Raw genomic sequence first — 21436 nt, 5'->3', positions numbered from 1 at the left:
TGGACCAATGGAGCTACTGGCCTCTGATATTTTAAGGTTTAGAAATAGTGTTTAGTCTATTTGTGTATGTGTGTGTGTGTGTGTGTGTGTGTGTCTGTCTGTCTGTCTGCCTGTTTCCCAGAAAGCTTACATACAAATTTTTTCTACCTTGAATTGTATTTGATAACTAGGCCTTAAGAAGTCTGTTCTCTTGGGCCAAGTGTCCAGAAATTGAAGGTGGGGAACTCAGGAAGGACCTTAAGATAAATTTTGTCCTTTGAGTTTTGCATTTCTACTCACCATGTGTTACAATACCTTGTCTGGTCACTCACTTACACTTCATTTTTGTTTTGTTTTGTTTTTTGAGGAGTCTCACTCTATCACCCAGGCTGGAGTGCAATCTTGGCTCACTGCAACCTCTGTCTCCCAGGTTCAGGTGATTCTCCCACCTCAGCCTCCCGAGTAGCTACGATTACAGGCGTCCGCCATCACACCCGACTAAATTTTGTATTTTTCTTAGAGATGGGGTTTCACCGTGTTGGTTGGCCATGCTGGTCTCAAACTCCTGATCTCAGGTGATCTGCCTACCTCAGCGTCCCAGAATGCTGGGATTACAGGTGTGAGCCACCGTGCCTGGCTGCTCACTTGTACTTTGAATAGTTAATCTTAGACTTGATTTTGATGGTCTGCATTTCATTTGTTCCCTATTGTTTGCAGAGCCCAAACAGTATCCTACCATTAAACAGGTTTGTTGATGATGAAACACATTTCCACACACAAGCACTTTTATCATGCAAAACCTCAGAGAATGGGAAGACCCTGGTTTACATATTGCCAGGTTATTCTGACCTTGCTGTATTTGTTTTATTTGGGAGAAGTGGATGGGCAAGATATTTGAGCTACAAAGTCCAAATCACAGTCTCCTTTCTCTAAGCTAGGGATGGCCCAAAATATCCAAGACAATGTTTTAAGTGGTACAATTTAGAGATATTGTAGAAGAGTAAGTACATTCCATGTGAGCACACCTGTCTTTATCATGATGAGGTTGAAGTAGGAAGCATCCATGGGCAGTGCTGGTATAAAAAGATGTAAAAAAATTTCCTTTGAAAATCTAATATCTAGAAACATACTTATTTATACTTGGAAATTCTACATTATTTATTTATTTAGAGACGGATTCTTGCTCTGATGCCCAGGCTGGAGTGCAGTGGCACGATCTCGGCTCACTGCAAGCTCCGCCTCCTGGGTTGACGCCATTCTCCTGTCTCAACCTCCTGAGTAGCTGGGACTACAGGTGTGTGCCGCTATGCCCAGCTAATTTTTTGTATTTTTAGTAGAGACGGGGTTTCACCATTTTAGCCAGGATGGTCTTGATCTCCTGACCTCATGATCCGCCTGCCTCAACCTCCCAAGGTGCTAGGATTACAGGCGTGAGCCACCACGCCCAGCCATTATTTTCAACTCTTTAGTTGAAACACCTTAGTTTTAATATTTTACAGGAGGAATCATAAGATAGGAGAAGATGTTGCCTACAAAAAGAGGCATACAGGCACCCTGAACATTTAATTTTCTAGAAAAAGAAAAAATCCCTACTTGTAATTATTGTCCAAACCCTTCTCATTGTATTAGCCACAATTTCATTAAATTATGTTCTTCACTCATCATCTCTCTAATGAAAAAATTACATTTAAATACTCACCTCAAATAGAAACTGATACAAAATAGATTGAACTACTCTAGTAATCCCGGAAGAGAAATTTAAATTCTATAGTTAATTTGTAGTCAATTACAAATTATATTTCTGATGCAAAGCAGAAAAAAAAAAAAGGGCTGTGACAGGTAGTGGGAGTGTGGAGTGGGAAAGATTGGAAGAAGAATATATTGTTTTCCTGTGTGATGATGGCCTTGAAAGAAAGATAACCAGATCCCTTTAAGGTTGACAAAAATAAGGATGGAAAGACACGAGGTCCGTTCTTTCAAAGGGTGGCCAAGAAAGAGGAAAGGGAGCTTGTGTTTTTTAAAAAATAAAAGATGAAATGGAAATGTGCAGTGGTGCCAAAAGCACTTGGTTGAAGCTGTTCTGTTCCTCCTTGGGGATTAGCTGAGTGAGCTCAGGCCATCTCCCCGAATCATATTACCAGTCTGGTTGAGATAGCACATCCCTTAAACTCGAACTTGTCATCCCCATGAGACATCTGGTATGAAACGCCACATTTTGTCACCAGTAACTATGGCTGTTGGCACTGAGAAAGTGAGCTGGGAATTGTGAGCAGTGATTTAGGAGAAGGAGATTGGAACACTTGTGTATAAAAGATGTTAGAATTCTCCCCACTAGACCAGTAAGGTAGAGGCAACCCTTGTAAGACAGTAAGAAAACTGGAGGAGGAATACATTTTGCTACTGTCTAAGGAAATATGTTTTAATATTCTGAATGTCCTTCTCACTTTTCTTCTCCTGTATAAAGATCATTCCCTCAGTTAATATTATATGTATTGTCTGAGTAGAGGATATGTGTTTTCTGTGAGTGCATAGAACTAATATAGACATCTAAAAGTTAACTGTATACTTTATAGTGTCAGATTTATAAATCTCCAAGAATTACCATCAACTCCTTGCTTTGATATTATAAAAAGAATAATTTCCTAAAATTATAAAAAGAATAATTTTCCTAGAGTAATTTATTGATGCATCTATCCATTTAAATATTCATTTTATGCTATCATATTATTTTTAGATTATTGAGTGTTTTTTTAAGATACAAAAGAAACTTCAAATTTCTGCTGTGTTTCTGAAAGATTAAAGCAAAATTCCATTAGGAAATAGTAGGAGAATTCTACTGTATCCTCTCATGTGTTACCAGCATTTTGCATTCCAAATAGAAAACATGCCAAGGTGCATTGTGTATTAATCAATCAAAATGCAAAAGTAACAGCAAAATTCACCATAACAACTGAGAATATTCCTTAGGGGAGCTTTCGTTGAATTGTCTGGGTTTTGACATAGAGTAACCCAGCTGCCCAGCTATTGATTTGGGCATAATTATCTGCTGCTTAGGAATTATTTACATATGCACTGGAATTGTGTCACTGGGCTCTTCAGTGGGATTAGGAGAAATGGTGAAAATATATTACTGTTTGAGGGCAACACTGTGGTTTCCAACAATAAGGATCCATTGTTGGGCCTTTTAGTGGGTTGAAGTTTTCCGCTGGATATAATCCCATCCAGAGAAACCAGAATTTTTGTATGTTTGTTTATATGTTTTATTTTTTAACAATCCATAATTATGTATTGTATTCATTTACATACCTGAGCTTGAAGCCATTTCCTAGATTTAAGTGGATTAAAATGTCTGTGTTGTGTTGTGTGTGTATTTGTGTTTCCTTGACAAGTTTTGCATTATATGAAATTTTATTATTTATTTATTTATATTATACTTTAAGTTCTAGGGTACATGTGCATAACATGCAGGTTTGTTACATATGTATACATGTGCCATGTTGGTGTGCTGCACCCATTAACTCGTCATTTACATTAGGTATATCTCCTAATGCTATCCCTCCCCGCTCCCTCCTCCCCACAATAGGCACTGGTATGTGATGTTCCCCTTCCTGTGTCCAAGTGATCTCATTGTTCAATTCCCACCTGTGAGTGAGAACATGCAGTGTTTAGTTTTCTGTTCTTGCGATAGTTTGCTGAGAATGATGGTTTCCAGCTGCATCCATGTCCCTGCAAAGGACATGAACTCATCCTTTTTTATGGCTGCATAGTATTCCATGGTGTATATGTGACACATTTTCTTAATCCAGTCTGTCACTGATGGACATTTGGGTTGGTTCCAAGTCTTTGCTATTGTAAATAGTGCCACAGTAAACATACATGTACATGTATCATTATAGCAGCATGATTTACAGTCCTTTGGGTATATACCCAGTAATGAGATGGCTGGGTCAAATGGTATTTCTCACCATCTCATTGTGGTTTTGATTTGCATTTCTCTGATGGCAGAAATTTTAACTATTTGGTTATGATTATGTCTTGGACCAATAATGCTTGCCTTGCGACAAATCTGGTTTTTTGTTTTTGTTTTGTTTTTGAGACGGAGTCTCTGTCACCCAGGCTGGAGTGCAGTGGCATGATCTTGGCTTACTGTAACCTCTGCCTCCCAGGTTCAAGCAATTCTCCTGCCGCAGCCTCCTGAGTAGCTGGGATTACAGGTGCCCACCACCAACCATGCCCGGTTAATTTTTGTAGTTTTTTAGTAAAGATGGAGTTTCACCATATTGACCAGACTGCCCTCGAACTCCTGACCTCAGGTGATCTGCCCACCTCAGCCTGCCAAAGAGTTGGGATTACAGGCGTGAGCCACCATGCCCAATCGTGACAACTCGTTATGAAGGAAAGGGGAAAAACAGTACAGTTGACTTTTGTACAACACAGGTTTGAACTGTGAGAGCCCACTTACTCTAAACACGGTTTGAAAATACAGTATTCTTGGGGATGTGAAGACTGACTTTTCTGGTACTCGGCTCTGCAGGGCTAACTGCAGGACTTGAGTATGCGTGGATTTTGCTGTATGCAGGGAGTCTTACAACCCATCTCCTGTCTATACCAAGGTGTGACTGTATTTAAATTCATTGTCCCTAAAATAGAAGCTAAAATTAATGTTTCTCTAATTAATTCATTCTTTCGGACAATGCTGAAAAATGGCCTTTCTCTGGTTCCCCATAAATTGTCTGCATAAATCCATGGGGAGACTGATATTTTGGGCCCACACTACTCATGACTAAGGTTGAGATATTTGATCAATTAGCTTTTAATTTTGTCCAAATTAACTTATGGTATAAATACAGACTAACACTTGGTTATGTACAAATGCCAATTAAAGGCAATTTCTGCAGGGAAGTTGTTGGCTAATGATGTATTTTTGAGAAACAGAGGTTTTAGTCATTAGAGGGGTGCTGTTGTTCACATCCTTAACATGCTTAGAAGGAACATTTTCCAGTGTTTATATATTGGTAAGAGTATTGTGGACTTCTTGACTTGCTCTTCAGTGACTCAGAAGCTTAGCAAGATATCTCTTCAGCTAAGTTTTATGTTTTCATATAGAGCCAACCTTTCAGAAGAGTTGATGCTAGACTGATTTTTTGTGACTTAAGTAATTAAACATTTTTGTGAATACATCATTTTGTTTAGAAGCATGCTTACAGAATTTGTAATAGTAACATGTTGCAGACAGTAAAGGTGAACAAAATGTTGGAAAGCTGTAATAGTGTTAAAGTCATGAATTAATGAAAAAGTAATGAAAAACTGAGTGGTTTTCTGAGGCTCCTGAAACCCCTCCCACAGGAAGAGAGATGAAGATTTCCTTCAGACCAGTCTGATCTAAATAGGAAACACCCTCAACTTCCTCCCAGCCCTGCTTATCTCTTTGCTTGGGTTTAATGTAAAATTTTCATTATTTTAGAGAATAGAGACTTTCATTCAGAGTTTAGCATCTGTCCTTTGAACTTGTTTGCATTGGTGTGGTCTGTCGTTAATTAAAAGCTCCTAGATTGTAGGGTCAAGTTTTCTTATACTCTGTGACTAAGATGCTTATTACCATCCCATACTAAACAGATACTGAATAAAAGCATTCAGTATGCTTTTGTTTACCTTTCTCCTTGCCTCTGGTGGAAAAATATTTTTCTGGATTTCTTCATCAGTAATACCATTGGTGAGGCTGGGGATGAGAGGGTTGAGATATGATATGGGGTAGGGTTAAGGCTAGGGAGCAATTTAGGGTGGGGAGTAGGAGCTCTTTGCAATCAAACAGATCCAGAATATTCACTTCACAACTTACCATCTTTCTAGCCTCCAACTTTCCAAGCCCAAATTTCCTCACCTGTAAAGTGAGGCTATTATACCTGTGTTGTGGGCTGAATTGTGCCAGATCTCCCTTCCCAAATTCGTACATTGAAATCCTAACCCCAGAATCTCAGAATGTGACTGTATTTGCAGGTATGGTCTTTATGGAGGGTACTTATGTTAAAATCAGGTCAGCCAGGTGGGCCCTAATACAATATGACTCATGTCCTCAGAAGAAGAGGAAATTTAGACACAAATGTGTACAGAGGGAAGACATCATAAAGATACAGGAAAAGATGGCCATCCATGAGCCAAGGAGTGAGGCCTGGAACTGTTTCTTCTCTCACAACCCTCAGAAGGAACCAACCCTGCTGACACCTTGATTCTGTAATTCAGCCTCTCATTTAACTATGAGAAATCTCTGTTGTTTAAGCCACCCAGTCTGTGGTACTGTGTTATGGCAGCCCTTGCAAACGAATACAACCTACCTTACACTCCAGTTGTAAATAGATCAGACACTGTGAAGAGCTTATGGTGTGTAAAGACACTCAGCAAATGGGAGCTTGATAAAATGATCAGAGCTAGAGAAGGAAACAAGTGGAAATATTTCTAGAAATATATTTGAATTCTGAAAGCCTGGTAGACATGGAAGTTAGGTTTGGAAGGAAATTCAGAGAAGTTTCTTTTTGCTTAAATTAGGCCCCCTGCAAACATGAGAGCATGTATGGACCGACTGTATCCAATTGTGTTTTCCTTTGTGGTTGTCTTTTGGGGATGATAAATGAGCCCAAATAGTAACAAATGAGCCTCACAGAAGAATTTATGATCTTGAACCATAGGGTTCAGATGGTGTCTGCAAGTCGAATGCTTGGTAAAAATATGTAAGTAGTGGTGGCCCAGTGTATCTGGATTTGTTGGATTGGTTTCACATGTCATTGCTTTCTGGCAAAGAAATAGTGCAAGCCCAAATAATTTTTAAAATTGCCAGTGTTAAAATAATGCCTCCTGCTATTCACTCATACTCCTCTCTGAATAATCAGCAGTGACTGTATTTATATGGATCTAGGGAACATTTTTAAATATCAGCTTTACATGCCAAGTTAATGCTTTTTAACTTAAAGTTCTTTTATTTGCAAGCTATTCTTCAAGATAAATAAGTATTATTTTCTTATTTTGTACCTTCAAAGAATAATTCCTTCTAATTTGAAGTTTGGTAAAATTATAATTTTGAGTAATTTCTTATTAAGTGCCTGGATTCTTATAAAAATAACAGGATTGGCAAACCTCTTAAGATATTAGGGTTCTTCAGCTACTTTGCCCTTCAACTACTTTGATGCAACGTGTTTTGTTAAACACTGATAGGTCTTCCGAAGTCATAGCAGCAATTAGGGAAGGTCATGTATGTAGGTGGGGACGTTTTATTTTGTGAACTGTTCTCCCTCTCCACATAAACATAAAATTAAACCATAATCAAATTGATTCTTTAGAAGGCTAATCAGGGTTTTGTTTTGGTTTGGTTTGGTTTAGTTTGGAGATATTTCTGTGAAGAGTGCTCTCCTGGCACAGAAACAAGACATTGGTCACCACCCAGAGAGGTGGCTCCACAGCAGTCATTAGCTGGACCTAACTCTAGCTTCAATACCATGAGTCACAAAGGAAATATATAAGTGATAATAGCAGGTACTTACTCTTGTTTATAAACTGTCAACACCCAGCACAGTGGAAAAAGTGGTAAACCTATTTGATTAGCTCAAAAGTTCTCAGAAGTTCCTGGGACTGTTCTCAGTTTGAAGAGGAGATAATATAAATTCTAACTACTCCCTTTCTGGTACCCATCATCTTTTCTCTGGAGGACTTCAAAGACTTCATATGTGGCCTCACTATCTTAACTGCTGTACCTCCTCCACCATACTTCTAAAGCACAATTGTGTCTTGCCACTTCTCTGCCTAAAACTGTGCAGTCACCCCTAATTACCTTCCAGATAAAGTTTCAATCCCTCAATGAGGTCTACAAAGTACTTTACCATCAGGCCTTTGTCTACCTCCAAATTCATTTTCTGCAACTACCTTTTGTGGTGCCTGTTGCCAGTCAGTCAGAAATACCTGCAGTTGCAAGCTTTCCCATACCTCTGGGCCTTTGCATGTGATGTTCCTGTTGTGAACAACAAGCTCTCTGACATCTAGATTTCTTGATCTAACCACCTACTGCTCTCCATCAGCTCAATCTAGACTTTCCCTGCTGTGAGACTGAGTTGAATGTTATTTCCATGTGCTCCTCCTACTCACCCCCTACATATTATTGTATTGAAAGTACAGTTACCCTGCCCTTATTCTTGGGCTCACTCTCTGAGGTTTTAGTTGCCTATGGTTAACTGTGGTCCAAAAATATTAAATGGAAAATTTTGGAAATAAATAGTTCATAAGTTTTCAACTGCATGCCATTTTAAGAAATGCGGTGAAATCTAACTCTGTCCAGCCCCATCTCACCCATGATGTGAATTGTACCTTTATCCAGCATGGCCACACTGTAGACATTCCCTGCTTGTGAGTTACTTGGTTGCCCACCCCGTTATGGTTATCAGATTGACTATGGCAGCATCACAGTGCTGGTGCCCAAAGAACCCTTATTTTGTTTAATAATGGCCCCAAAGTGCAGGAGTAATGATACTGGCATATTGCTATAATTGTTAATTGTTCTGTTTTATTGTTAACCCCTTGCTGTGCCTAAATTATGAATTAAACTTTCTCATAGGTATGTTTTATATAGGAAAAGACAGCATATATCGGGTTCAGTACTATCCCTGGTTTCAGGCATCCACTGAGGGTCTTGGAATGTATCCCCCAGGGATAAGGGGACTACTATACTTGTTACTTGTCTCCTGCACTGGACAGTAAGTACTTTGAAGGAAGAAACAGTGTCTCGTGCCAGTTATATATACAGTACCTAGCTAGTGTCAAATATAAAAGAATATGTGTGATGAAGGAAGGAAGGAAAGAAGGAGGGGAGGAGGGAGAGAGGCAGGGAAGGAAGGAAGGAGGGAAAGAAAATTGAAGAAAGGAAGGAGGGAAGGAAAATGAAAAAAGGAAGGAAAGGAAGGAAGCCAGAAAAGGAAGGAGGGGCAATGGAAAGTATCAGAAGTGGGAGGGGGTTGTGGAGAGAAGGAATTGGTATTAACAGAGAACTTACTATTTATCCTACCAGTCTCTTTCATTAAATCTTCATGACAGCTCTTTGAAGCAGGAATTATTATCTCTAATTACAGATGAGGAAAGTGGGCCTCGGAGAGTTCAGCCCATTGTCAGGGATTTCACAGCTCGTAGGTTGTGGGACTGGGATTTGAATGCAGATCTGCCTGATCCCCAAACCTGACCCTGTGCTCCTTGTCCCATTTCTAGCCATATCGTGGGACAGATAGAGAAAGATGTCATATAATCACCTGGTGTATTCACCACAGTCTTGATCAAGCCAGGCCGCTCTAATTCTCAGCTGCTTCTCATTAGCATTCCTGCACTTAAGGCTGAAATAGAAAGAAGCTCAAAACAAACCCACTGGCCTATTTTTGTTAATCACTGTAAACCGTGGCTGTAGCAGAGCTGATTCGTTTAATTGAGGATGTAGAAAATATTGCAGAGAGTAAAGAAAAGGCTAGGAATGCCAAATTAAATTTCTTGGAAAATAGTGGTTTGCATTCTTCAAAGGGGTCATTGCTGAATTCGTAATCAGATTGTAATGAATGTCAGCCAAAGTATTAAGTTTGTGGTATCCAGAAACCAGGAAATATGTTTGTGTTGTGAGTTCCTTACATCATGGAGTGTCATGTGCGTAAGTACACTTAATTAGATACTCTGATGACATTAGTAACAGTGTCGAATGTCATGAATGGCTAATTGCTTGCCAATCGAAAGCCCTATTTACATAAACACCAGGGGCCCACTCAGAGGTCTGCACCAGCCATCTTTTAAGGTAGGATGTATCTTTAGTACCTTGGGACAAAGAAATGAGCATTTTCATACAGAAATCCAAGAGACACTACAGGGGACGTAAAGAAATTTTTGAAGAAAATGTCTCTCATCTGATCAGTTAGGGATTGGAAACTGTAAGAATTTTTTAAAATAATAGTTATTAAAATGCATAATATTTTGTGGCCTTTATATCTAGCTAAAGCAGAATACTATCTTCTATATTTTATATTTTCTAAGTGTACTTTGATTCTGAATGGAGAGTTTCAGCCAAGCAACTTAATTATATTTTGAAAGCCATTCTGGAGTTTTAGCTCTACAAAGCTAAAACTTCCCACTTCTGTGCCACCACTCACACATACTAGCATCAAGTGGATATAGAAAAACAACAAGTTGATTTTTTCCAGGAATATTACTTGTGTCCTAGACTTTTAAAACAGACGTGGATGTTAAAATTGTCATCCAGTTTTCCTCATTTTACAGGTGAGAAATTAATCCCCAGAGATTTACAGTAATTCACTTAAAAGTCACCTCACTCCATGTTTTTTCTGCTCCACTCTTGTTATGGGCTGGATGTTTGCTTCTCCCTCTTCCCTAAATTCATGTTGAAGGCCTGACCCGCAATGTTCTTGTATTTGAAGGTGGGGCCTTTGGGAGGCAATTAAGTTGAGATAGAGTCTTGGGGGTGGCATTCTTTTGATGGAATTAGTGCCCTTTTAAGAACAGAAAGGGAGGGAGAGCTCTCTCTCCAGAAGCATGTGCCGTGGAAAGGCTATGGGAGCACTCAGTGAACAAGCAAGGTGACTGTCTACAAACCAAGAAGTGGGCCCTCACCAGACACGAAATCTTCTGGCTTAGACTTCCCAGCCTCTAGAACCAAAAAAAAAAAAAAAAAAAAAAAAAAGTCTGTTGTTTAAGTCACCCAGTCTACGATATTTTGTTATAGCAAACTAGAATAATCCTACTCATACAAAAAGGATTGGAGCAGTTTATTGGTTCCTATAAATGATTACGATCCATTTTTATAAATGATTATTCAAACCATCGGGAATTCAAAGCATTTTTTTCTTAAAGTCAAGCAGTAAATTGACAGCAAAAATGAAACAAAAGATCAGACCTCCTGATTCATGGTCCAGAGCTTGTGATGTCAAGCATGTTGCTACTTAAAGGAAAGAATGTTTGTGTTTGATAATCCCATCTCTTTTTAAAGCAATGCTTGTTTGTTGACTGCATTTTGCAAACTCTATTTGCTATTTTTGGTCTTTTAGAGAACTCACAAAGTTTCTTGATATACAACTTTGACATTTAAAAATTGTTCTGCTATGTTTGAAGAAAACAAAGGATGCAAAGGTTCTCTAACAGCTGCATGAGTTCACTGAGACAACACTCACACTGCAGCTCTGGGACCCTGAATTTATATACCCTGGGTTCCACTTGGTTTGCTGAGTCGAGTGCTGTAGAACATCTATGTGTTGTTCTAAGAAGAATGAGGACATAACCTGGGTTGTTCTGGATATCTCCTCATTATCTTGGGATGTTGCATTCTTGGTAAATTCTGCCTGAGAATTGCAAACGAGCAGCAGAAGAGCTGGGTCAGCCAAGGTCATCTGGGGACCTATTCTTCTGCAAAGGGAATGACCCCATATCATGAAATCTCATGCATAAGCTGTAGGAGCAGGAAAAAGTTAAATGGTAGAAGAGATCATAGTGTCTATCCAAGAGTGTTTGAGGGAAACTAGGGCCCAAGGGTGATGTTTTTGGTGACTTGTACACAGAGTGTGGGGTAGAAGCTGAACAGAACTATCACCTACATTCAATACTATTTCTTTATCTTTCCTTGTGAGACAAGGTAAGCTATAGTTTTCCCCTCTTTTCTCCTCCCTTACTCTTCCCTTGCTTCCCCTTTCATCTCCTTCCTCTTCTGTTCTTTCCTCTCCTCTTACATTATGAAGAAATGAAGAAATATGTATTGAGATGTGTTTTTAGAACTTCTTCTCAAAAAAGGTCTGTAGTTTTACTTCTGTGCATTTGTGGAATTAACTGACTCCACTTAACAGTAAAATAAGACAACACTAAAAGAACATAAAGTTTATGTTAAATGGTTATGAAAATAATGTGTCACCTTGGCCCACTGAGATTGTGTTGAGTGAGGTTCAGTGAAGATACTGAATAGGCCCTCTCTCACCTCACTAGGAACCAATTGACAGAGACGGAAGTCAGACAGAGTTAGGTATTTTGGTCTGTTTTTTTTATTACTGAAGAGTAAACTGGAGGATGTGAACTACCTGGCTGGCAACACTGGGCTTCCAAATAGACTTTCTGATTTAGTCATGAGGTATATGTCTTAAGCCTATGGCCTGGCAAAAATTGGAAGAAAATCACGCACTCTATGGGAAGGCATCCCAAGAGAGTGCCAGAAGGGGCTGGAGAAGCACTCCTGCTTCTTCTCCCCACTTGTCAGTCAGCTAAGTTTCTCCTCCTTCCATGGAGGAGTGAGTGAGGAGCATAGCGTTGACTTATTGAGGTCCTTCTACCTGGAGGAGGGGAGGAGGACAATCGCTTTTCTGTTTCTAAACATATATTAAAGGCTAAATGGTTAGGAAAAGATAATCCAATTTTCTTATGATTGAAAGATAAGTTAAAGGTGTTTTGGTTTTGTCTATGTGTAATTGTTATTCACTGTTTAATTAAGACAAAAATTACATACTTTGAATCAGTGATTCTCAAATTTAGTGTGCATTGGGATCATCTGGACAGCTTGTTATAATACAGATTCCTGGACTCTATTCTTGGACACTTAGTAGGAATGCCAAAAGAACGAATGACTTTGGTGGTCCTGGGAGCATCTGTGAATGTCTTCCTCCTCATCCATCCATTTCTGAATTCTTTTTGTATTGTGGGTCATTACTTAGCCATTTCAAATTTAGTTATTAATGCTGATGATTGTTTACCAAATCACTATTATTAATACATTTATTTCTTTGTTTATATGTTCACAGGGAAAATATGGGTATATATACATGAAACTGTAAATGATGGTTATCTTCGTGGCATGAGGTTACAGGAAAGGGTAGAGTTTTACATTCTTTTTCCTGCACTGGTGTCACAGGATCTTTGGGGTGTTTCTTTTCTCGCCGGAAAGTTCTGTGGCTAGTGGTGCCTTTGCCCAAGTTTTTACTCAGGCCTGCTGGGCTTGTTCCACCCTCTTGGCCTGGCAGGCTGCTCTCAACTCGTGCTACAGGCCCAAATCTCATGCCCACCAAGGCTGAGCCAGGCGCAGAGCAGTGAGGAGTTTGAGAGTGAACGTGGGCTCCAGACACTGTGCACAGCAAGGCACACTGGTGACTGCAGCAGGGCAGGCAGCTCCAGGCACCAGCATGGGTGCTGGCTCCCTCTGAGGCTGAGGCGGGACCAGGTGTACTGTAAGCAGCTTCCACAGCTGGCACTGGGGAATGTGGTGGTGCCCGGAAGCTTGGAGATGCCAGGAACCACAGAGTGGCAACCAGAGAGGTTGTCACAGACCTGGTTCAGGGAGCTCCTAGGTCTGGGTTCCCCAAAGGGCCACAGCTCTTCTCACCTCTCCTTCTTGTCACCTACATTGTGGCGAGCAAGGGGCATGTTTCAGTCCTATTTGTGTTACAACTCTTTTAGCCCTGCTGTTCGGCAGGTCCCAAGTTCTTGTCCTGCATCCAGGAAGAATGAAGTATGTGGATAAGTGGAGAGTAAGATTATGAGGAGCTTTACTGAGCAACAGAACAGCTCAGAGGAGACCCACAGTGGTAGGTCCTTTCTGCAGGTGAGGTGTCCTGATGAATATCCAGCTTTCAGCAGAGAGGAGACCCTGGAGTGGGTAGCTCCTCTCTGCAGCTGGTCATCCATCTCTCCTTCTCTCCTGGAGTCTGGCTGAGTTCAGGGCTTTTATTGGCTTCAGACGGGAAGAAGTGCAGGCTGATTGGCCACCCATGAGTAGGCCTGGAAAAAGCACCATAAGTTCCCACGCTGGTCCATGGGACTGGCATCCCACCCCCTTAGGCTTTCAGGCTTTCCAGGGCTTGGAGGCAGAGCTTCATCAAGGACCCACCCCCTTCCACTCCCAGGAGCCTGTCTTCCTCCTGCCACCATTCATGGCACCTATGCTGTTCCTGTCAAAGGATGCCTGCAGGACAGCACGGGTTGCCCTCAGCACCCCCTTGGTCTCCTTCCTGTGTTCGTCACCCCCTAAAGTCCAGAGCGGGCTGAGGTGGCAAGGGACTGGTGTGTCAGTGCTGCTCTGGGTGTGCACACACCTGGCTGGGCTGCAACAGTGCCTGGCTCAGCCCCAACCTTGCTGCAAGATCAGAGTGGGTGCTAGGAGCAGGGAGAGGCCAGACAGTGGGAGCAGACACTTCTGAGCCTGCAAGTGCAGGGGTTCCTTACCAGGCCCCTGAGAGTACAGAGATGCCTGGGTCCACAGCTGTGGCTTGGCAACTGCAGCTGTGCCTGGGAAAGCGGGACTTCTGCCTGTTCCTGGCTCCCAAGAGCACAGGGATGCCCAGGTCTGCAGACGTGGCTGGGCAGCCACAGCTGCACCCAGGGAATGTGAAGCTCCTGCCCTGCCAACTCATAAGGGGATGGGGCTTCCACCTGTTTCCAGCTCCTGTCGACTCTGTGGAGCACCCAGCCCCAGCTGCACCTCCCCCAGTGCAGCCAGCATCATGGCAGCAGCCACTCTAGATGGGCCACTGCTGTCATCGCTGGTACATTTTTACAGTTTTTATTGTGTTAAACTAAAGATACTTTTATTTTGAAAACAGGTAGAAAAGAGGAAAGGAGGAAGAAAGAGAAAGTCAAGTTCTGAGTTTTCAAGGTAAAAGGGAAAATTATCTCTTCCCATTAAACTTTACTTGAATCTTGACACCTCCTGTGACTAGGATGTCTTTTCGTACAGCTGAACTGATTGACTTATGACATGTTCTTACTCGGCTCCACCTCACTCCTTCCAGCCTATTCTCCATACATCTCTCCATAATTTAAAATGTAAATCATATTACATTACTCCTTTGTCTAAAACCTTCAGTGACTTCCATTGCACTTAGCTAAAATCCAAATGTTTCATCTCAAGGTTTTGCATGATCCAGCTTGCTAAATGTCTCTGCCTCACTCACCTCTATGTCCTCATAGCCTATACAGTACCTAGGCTAAAGTAGATGCTCAACAAGTACTGGTGAATTAAAGAATGAATGAGTGAGTGAATGTCCCTTTCAGAGCTTGAAATGTATGTGTTGTTGAATTTCATTCCAAAATAGACAACTGGTCTTTTCTACTGGCGCTCATGAGACTCCAAGGGGCATATTCATTTCCCAGATTGTATGCTCTCCTAGTTGGACAGTTCTGATTTTTCATGGATCCTTAAAATCCAGCTAAGCTCTTCTCTGACACGGAGGTGAAGCGGCTTAATTTCTATTAGGCAGTGCAGTGAGGAATGGACTCTGCCCAGGTCTCAGGTTATCTGCCTTTCTAACGGGCTCAATGGTTTTGCAGATATTTTTGCTCAGGAATCACTGTGTCAGGACAAGGGAAGGACCCCATGTATCCATTCTCCTTCACCTTCCACCTGTGCTGGTTTGTACATGAAAAAAAAAATATATATCTACAATGAATTTTAAAACTGTCTTCCACGAGACCAACTTGGCCAACATAGCGAAACCCTGTTTCTACTAAAAAATACAAAAACTATCTGGGTGTGGTGGTGGGCCTCTGTAGTCTCAGCTGCATGGGAGGCTGAGGCAGGAAGAATTACTTGAACCTGGGAGGTGGAGGTTGCAGTGATGCAGTGAGCCAAGATTGTACCACTGCACTCCAGCCTGGGTGACAGAGGAAGACTCTGTCTCAAAAAACAAAACAAAACAAAACAAAACAAAAAAACTGCGTTCTGATATGCCACCAAGAAGATATTCACATTGTTTCATTTTCGTAGAATGTTGGAAGATATGAAATTAAAACTGGGATTTTCCAAGTAGTGTCTGGAGTAAAAGCAAAAAATGTTCTTGCTTCAAGATTTCCATTTGTGGTATCGTTCACAAGAGAAATTCACTCTTTTTGAAAAGTATTGGCTTTGATCCTATAACAAAATTACTTTCAAGAAGTAGATTGTTTACTATATGAGGTGAATTAATTTTTACAGTGATGGAAATCAACTCTTCCAGGGCACCAGGGTATCATTTAGTACATTGGAAGAGGTAATTTTCTGAAGAGTGGTTTGTTTATTGTCTACTAAGCTGAGCATTGAGGAGTAGATGCAGTGACTGGTGCACATCCCCCACCAAGTGTGCATGGAAAAACCGTCTAAATCAGACATTGCAATGGAGAATGTGGATGTCTCCAAAGGCTCCTTTACAGTAGGAATTCTTTCCATGGTTTTCTAGCCTGCTGAACTAGAAGGAAGAAAGTTAGGAGGAAGAACAGGAAGGCTGCCAAAGTGTGTCCTTAGCAGAATGAATGGTTATTTATCTTTACCACCTCATGAATTTTTATTTCAAGGTCTAAAAATTTCCACAATTTACTAAAGTAGAAAAAGAATAGAGCTCTATTGGGTTAAGCAAAGTAAACCCAACGATATATAGAAACTTCAAGGAAGTGATAGTTTAACCAGGTTCCAGAGCAGCATTGGTGCTGGACAGGGTGGCCTTTATGTAATGTTGTTGGAAGTGGCTCTTGCTCTCCTTTTCTTTTCTTTTCTTTTTTTTTTGGAAGCAGAGTCTTGCTCTGATGCCCAGGCTAGAGTATAGTGGCACAATCTTGGCTCACTGCAGCCACCACCTCCCAGGTTCAAGTGATTCTCATGCCTCAGCCTCCTGAGTAGCTGAGACTACAGATGTGTGCCACCACCCCTGGCTAATTTTTGTATTTTTATGGGGTTTCACCATGCTGCTCAGGCTGGTCTTGAACTCCTGACCTCTGGTGATCCACCTGCCTCGGCCTTCCAAAGTGCTGGGATTACAGGCGTGAGCCACCATGCCTGGCCTTTCTTTTCTTTTAATTACAAAAAAAGGGCCGGTCATCCATTACCTGTAACGCAGAGGACACTTGAGAGGTCTGTTCATTTACAAAGGAAAGATGATAGTAAGTGTGGCATCTCTCTGATTCCGACCTCTGTGTCTTTGTCTTTCCAACACCAAAGTCATCTAGAGGGCAGTTAGCTCTTAAAAATCAGAGCAACTTTAGTGAGATTATAGAAATAATTGTTATAAAAACGGGGAGGGAGACAGTTTATGGAGCCAGAAGTGTCTCTTTTCACAATGTACATTCTCTTGTGGAAACAAACAGCCAGATTCCAATGACTTTTGCTGCTCAGCAGATGCTATGGTGGATCCCACGCTGCTGAGTATCAGCTTCATGTATCAGTTGAAGTGAGTAGTTGGTGCTCTGATGTCAAAGGGATGCTCTCAGAGCTATTCTAGAGAGTCAGAAAGCTGACTTCTCTGGAAAAAGTCACATCAGGACCCAGAGCAAGGAAACAGGTACCAGAATATCTGAGCTCCAAGGTATCTCAAGCAGATTTTATGAGCACTTTTTTTTTTTTTTGCTATTGTTTTAACGGGGCTTGGGGCTTTTCCCTGGAGTGCCCATCTTAAAGATGGAGGTGCTGAGCCTAGAAAATTGAGAAAGGGATATCTGATTCATTCTGTTGAGGGCCTATGGCTCTTAGGCTCAAGAGAAATCAAAGGCGTGGCAGAAATTCTAGCCTCGTCATCTCCTTTGATGAGTAGTTCCTGGTAACTGTCTTTGTTGAGCCCATTTCTTAACCCTTGTGGCCTCTTGAGGAAGTATATCATGACTATCATTGAACTGCCTCCTATTGGCTACTCCTATCCCTTCAGATTTCTACACTTTGCATATTAACTTACCTCAGCGAGTATCAGAATTTCATACAATATCCACTGTGGTACATCTCATTAGAGGTACAAATATACTCAGTAAATTGTGGGAGAGCATAAGCAGAAAAACTGGGAGGATCTGGGAAATTATCTTGGGACAAAGGTGAAGACAGATTTTTGCTAAAAAACCTAAAAAATACGATTTTAGCTTGAAAATATTCTAATGCTAATTTGCATTCTAATCCTTGATATAACTATGTTTAATTACATAATTATTTTTTAAAAAAATAATTATTTTAAAAAAATAATGTTTTCTCCAGAAAGTTTGAGAAAAATGAATAATCCAGGAAGATGCTCCATGCTTATCCCTAATGCCTGAACTCTTGACACTTGCAAACCCTCTGGGGCACATGTGCCTATCTAAGAAGAATGAATATGCTTATAGTCTTCGTTGCTCTGGCTGTGTTTTGTCCCATCTAGTCTTTCACAGGTCTACATAAAGGAATGCAAAATTGCAATGACTGTATAAACATCAGGCATGTACAGTATCTGGAGTGTCTAGTCCTTCCCTATCTAGGTAAGAGGAGGAAAGAGGATCAATGACACCAATGGAGATTCCACGGTCTCCCCCACCCCCAGTAGAACCCACATATTCTATTTGACCTTGTGTAGAAACGATACCAAAGGAGAACTTTCTCACAGAAAAAATGAGGAGAGGAGTAAAGATTGATTATATAGTGTTTTTACAGCTTCCTGAACTTCTCAGGAATCTACCTCCAGCAGTAGATTGCTATTGATTGTTACTAAGTACTCATCCCATGTTAGGGCCAGTGGAGTGAGGAGTTTCTCAGTTCTCATGATCCATCCTCAGTCTCAGGAAGGTCCTGTGAGCTTGGGCCTTGAGAGTAAGGCTTTCTCACCATTTTTGTTCCTTTTCCCCCTTCCCTTTACTATGGTAGCCAAAACTCAAGTAGGAGTTTTCTGGTCTTGCAGTAGCAGATGTGTTTTTGGTATCAGTGCAGGATTTTAGGCCCATGAGCGTTTCCTATACCCCTCCACACAAGACAGGAATTTTGCTTTTATTCTTCCCCCCAAAGCATTGGACCTTTGGCTCTGCCATGGAACGGGAGGATTGCCTACCCTTCCCCTAGCAGCTTAAGGCTTTTGCTTCACATACAAGAAGCATCTGGGGAAGAGGAGGAGCTGTTGTGTTGCCCCAAGTGGCAGCCAGTTACCTCCTGCATGGTTGTTCTATTGCCCCCAGACTTCTCTCTGGCCCTCAATCTTGTTCATAATTGTACAGCAGAGAGTTGCAGGTGTCTGTGAGTCCTCCTCATGTCTGGGGCTCCTGGTTTTTTTAAGCTGTGATGCTAACACACACTCAGTCTTTAAGAACTTATAAAACATAAACCACTTTCTTATTACCAGGTTTCCCCATATTCTGCCAACGGCAGAACAGTTTATGTAGCCCATCTGTCCTTGGAGGGAACTGCCGTCTTTGGAATTCAACTCACTGGGTTGCCTTGGGACTTCGGCTCTCTTATGGACTCCAGAAAATGAGTAATTTTGTAGGTTGTCTGCCTCGTTTTATTGTTAAGGTGAGAGTAATATTCTTTTGTGGCTTCCTACATATCAAGTGGAAGTAGATCTCCTTAGGTATAATCACTACGTGCCCCAGGGCCCAGCAGAAGACTGGGATATAGGAGATACTTCTTAAATTGTATTGAGCCATGTTTCCCCTCATGCAAAAAATCCACAATCACATTGCAGGGAAATAACTCAACAATTTTTGTTAACATTTCTCATCAATTCTTCCAATGAGAGTAAAATTGTACTTGAAAAATATATATCTTTTTTGAGACAGAGTCTCACTCTGTCGCCCAGGCTGGAGTACAGTGGCACAATCTTGGCTCACTGCAACCTTTGCCTCCCAGGTTCAAGCGATTCTCCTCCCTCAGCCTCCCGAGTAGCTGGGACTGTAGGCACGTGCCACCACACCTGGCTAGAAAAATACTTTTTATTCTCTTGGCTTAACTTTATTTTTTTTCAGAGCTCAGAAATTAAATGACAACAAATTTTAAGCTTTATCCAATTATTTTTAATGCTTCAGTCATCCTAAGAAATGAACCTGTCACAAATAAACATACTGGGTCATTTTTAAGGCGGATCTGAGCTGATTCTTTTTACTTGTTGCCTGAAACAAAAATACAGATAAAATAACTATGACAGCCTGTGACAGAAGTACTATTGAACTAGCTTTCTTGCCAATAATAAAAAGAAGAAAATTCTTTTAAAATGTGCAACTGAAAAAGCCACCTTCTCCTGGCCGCCTGTGGAGATCCTGCTGGAATAGTGAGCCGTGAGGCTGCTCCCAGGGCTTTGCATATTGTCCTGCTGGTGTTTCTGGCTCATCATGGAGATCGGGGAAGGGAACAGCCTATTTGCAGTGTTGAAAAAAAATCAATTTTCATCTTCAAAAGATGAAACTACCAAGCAAGATATTGACTTAGAAATAAAGTGTTTCTTAAAGACTTCTCATATCCTATAAATGTCATACCGAAACCTAAGAGTTTGGTGATTTAAAGTTTACTGCTAATTTCAGGCAAACATGCATATAGCTCTGCCTCAAAAAAAAAAAAAAAAAAAAAAGACCTAGTTAATGTATGAGTTTATTGCAGATTTTGTTGCATCTACAACTAGTGTCAGAACCTTCAAAACCAGTCATATTTTTTGTTGATAGACATAAACTTGATCCCTTTCTATTTATTTTCCATCCAGAGGTTTTATTCTTCTTTGTCTCATACGTAAATTATTCCCAAGTTTTTATGACAAATTTTGTATAACTAGGTTTGATATACTTTCAAATGCAGCTTTTGAAATATATAATATCCATATCATCTGAACTTTAATAAGGAGTACGTTTTTAATCAGTTGGGGGAGATCTTTAGTTCTAGTCTGGCCTTGAAGGCCCAATGAAGACTTGCTGATTGATGGTTGTTATCTCAACACACAAAGTAGACATGGACCAAGCAGGCAGTGCAGGGGGAGTGAATTCATCCACAAATCTTGTAGGGGTGGACCAGCCTCAGCAGGGCCTGGACTGACCTGGCTCTTTTTTTTTTTTTTTTTTTTTGTGACCAGTCTAGCTCTGTCACCTAGGTTATAGTACAGTGGCTTGATCTCGGCTCACTGCAACCTCTGCCTCCTGGGTTCAAGCGATTCTCCTGCCTCAGCCTCCTAAGTAGCTGGGATTGCAGGCACCCACCACCATGCCCAGCTAATTTTTGCATTTTTAGTAGAGAGAGGATTTCACCATGTTGGCCAGGTTGGTCTCGAACTCCTGACCTCAGGTGATCCGCCTGCCTTGGCCTCCCAAAGTTCTGGGATTACAGGCATGAGCCACTGCACCCAGACTTGCCTGTCTTTAAAAGGAGGACTTTATAGGATATTGAAGTGACTGTTGTCTCATTGCCTGCTTCCTGGGAATATTATGTTGAAGTGGGTTTATCCTGACTTGAGGCATACATCTGGATACTATTTTATGAAGAGTAAAAAGAACGTCAGGACAAAAGGAGAAATGATGGGAGAGACTGAGGTTACTATTTTTTAAAAGGAGATTCAGCATTACCTGAAGGGGTTAGATCAGACTAAACTTTAAACTCGATGGGAATATAAAGTGTTTTCCACCATTAACCCATGGAGCAGAGCTCGTGAGGCAAACAGATTAGCTATAGATAAAATAACGAAATTACTTCTTTTCCTCTGAATATTAGTATGGCATTATGAGTTAAATTTTA

This window comes from Trachypithecus francoisi, unplaced genomic scaffold (genome assembly GCF_009764315.1).
Source record: "Trachypithecus francoisi isolate TF-2019V2 unplaced genomic scaffold, Tfra_2.0 Lachesis_group15, whole genome shotgun sequence".
Lineage (NCBI taxonomy): Eukaryota > Metazoa > Chordata > Mammalia > Primates > Cercopithecidae > Trachypithecus > Trachypithecus francoisi.
The sequence above is the reverse complement of the archived record's forward strand: the minus strand, read 5'-3'. Positions refer to the sequence as shown.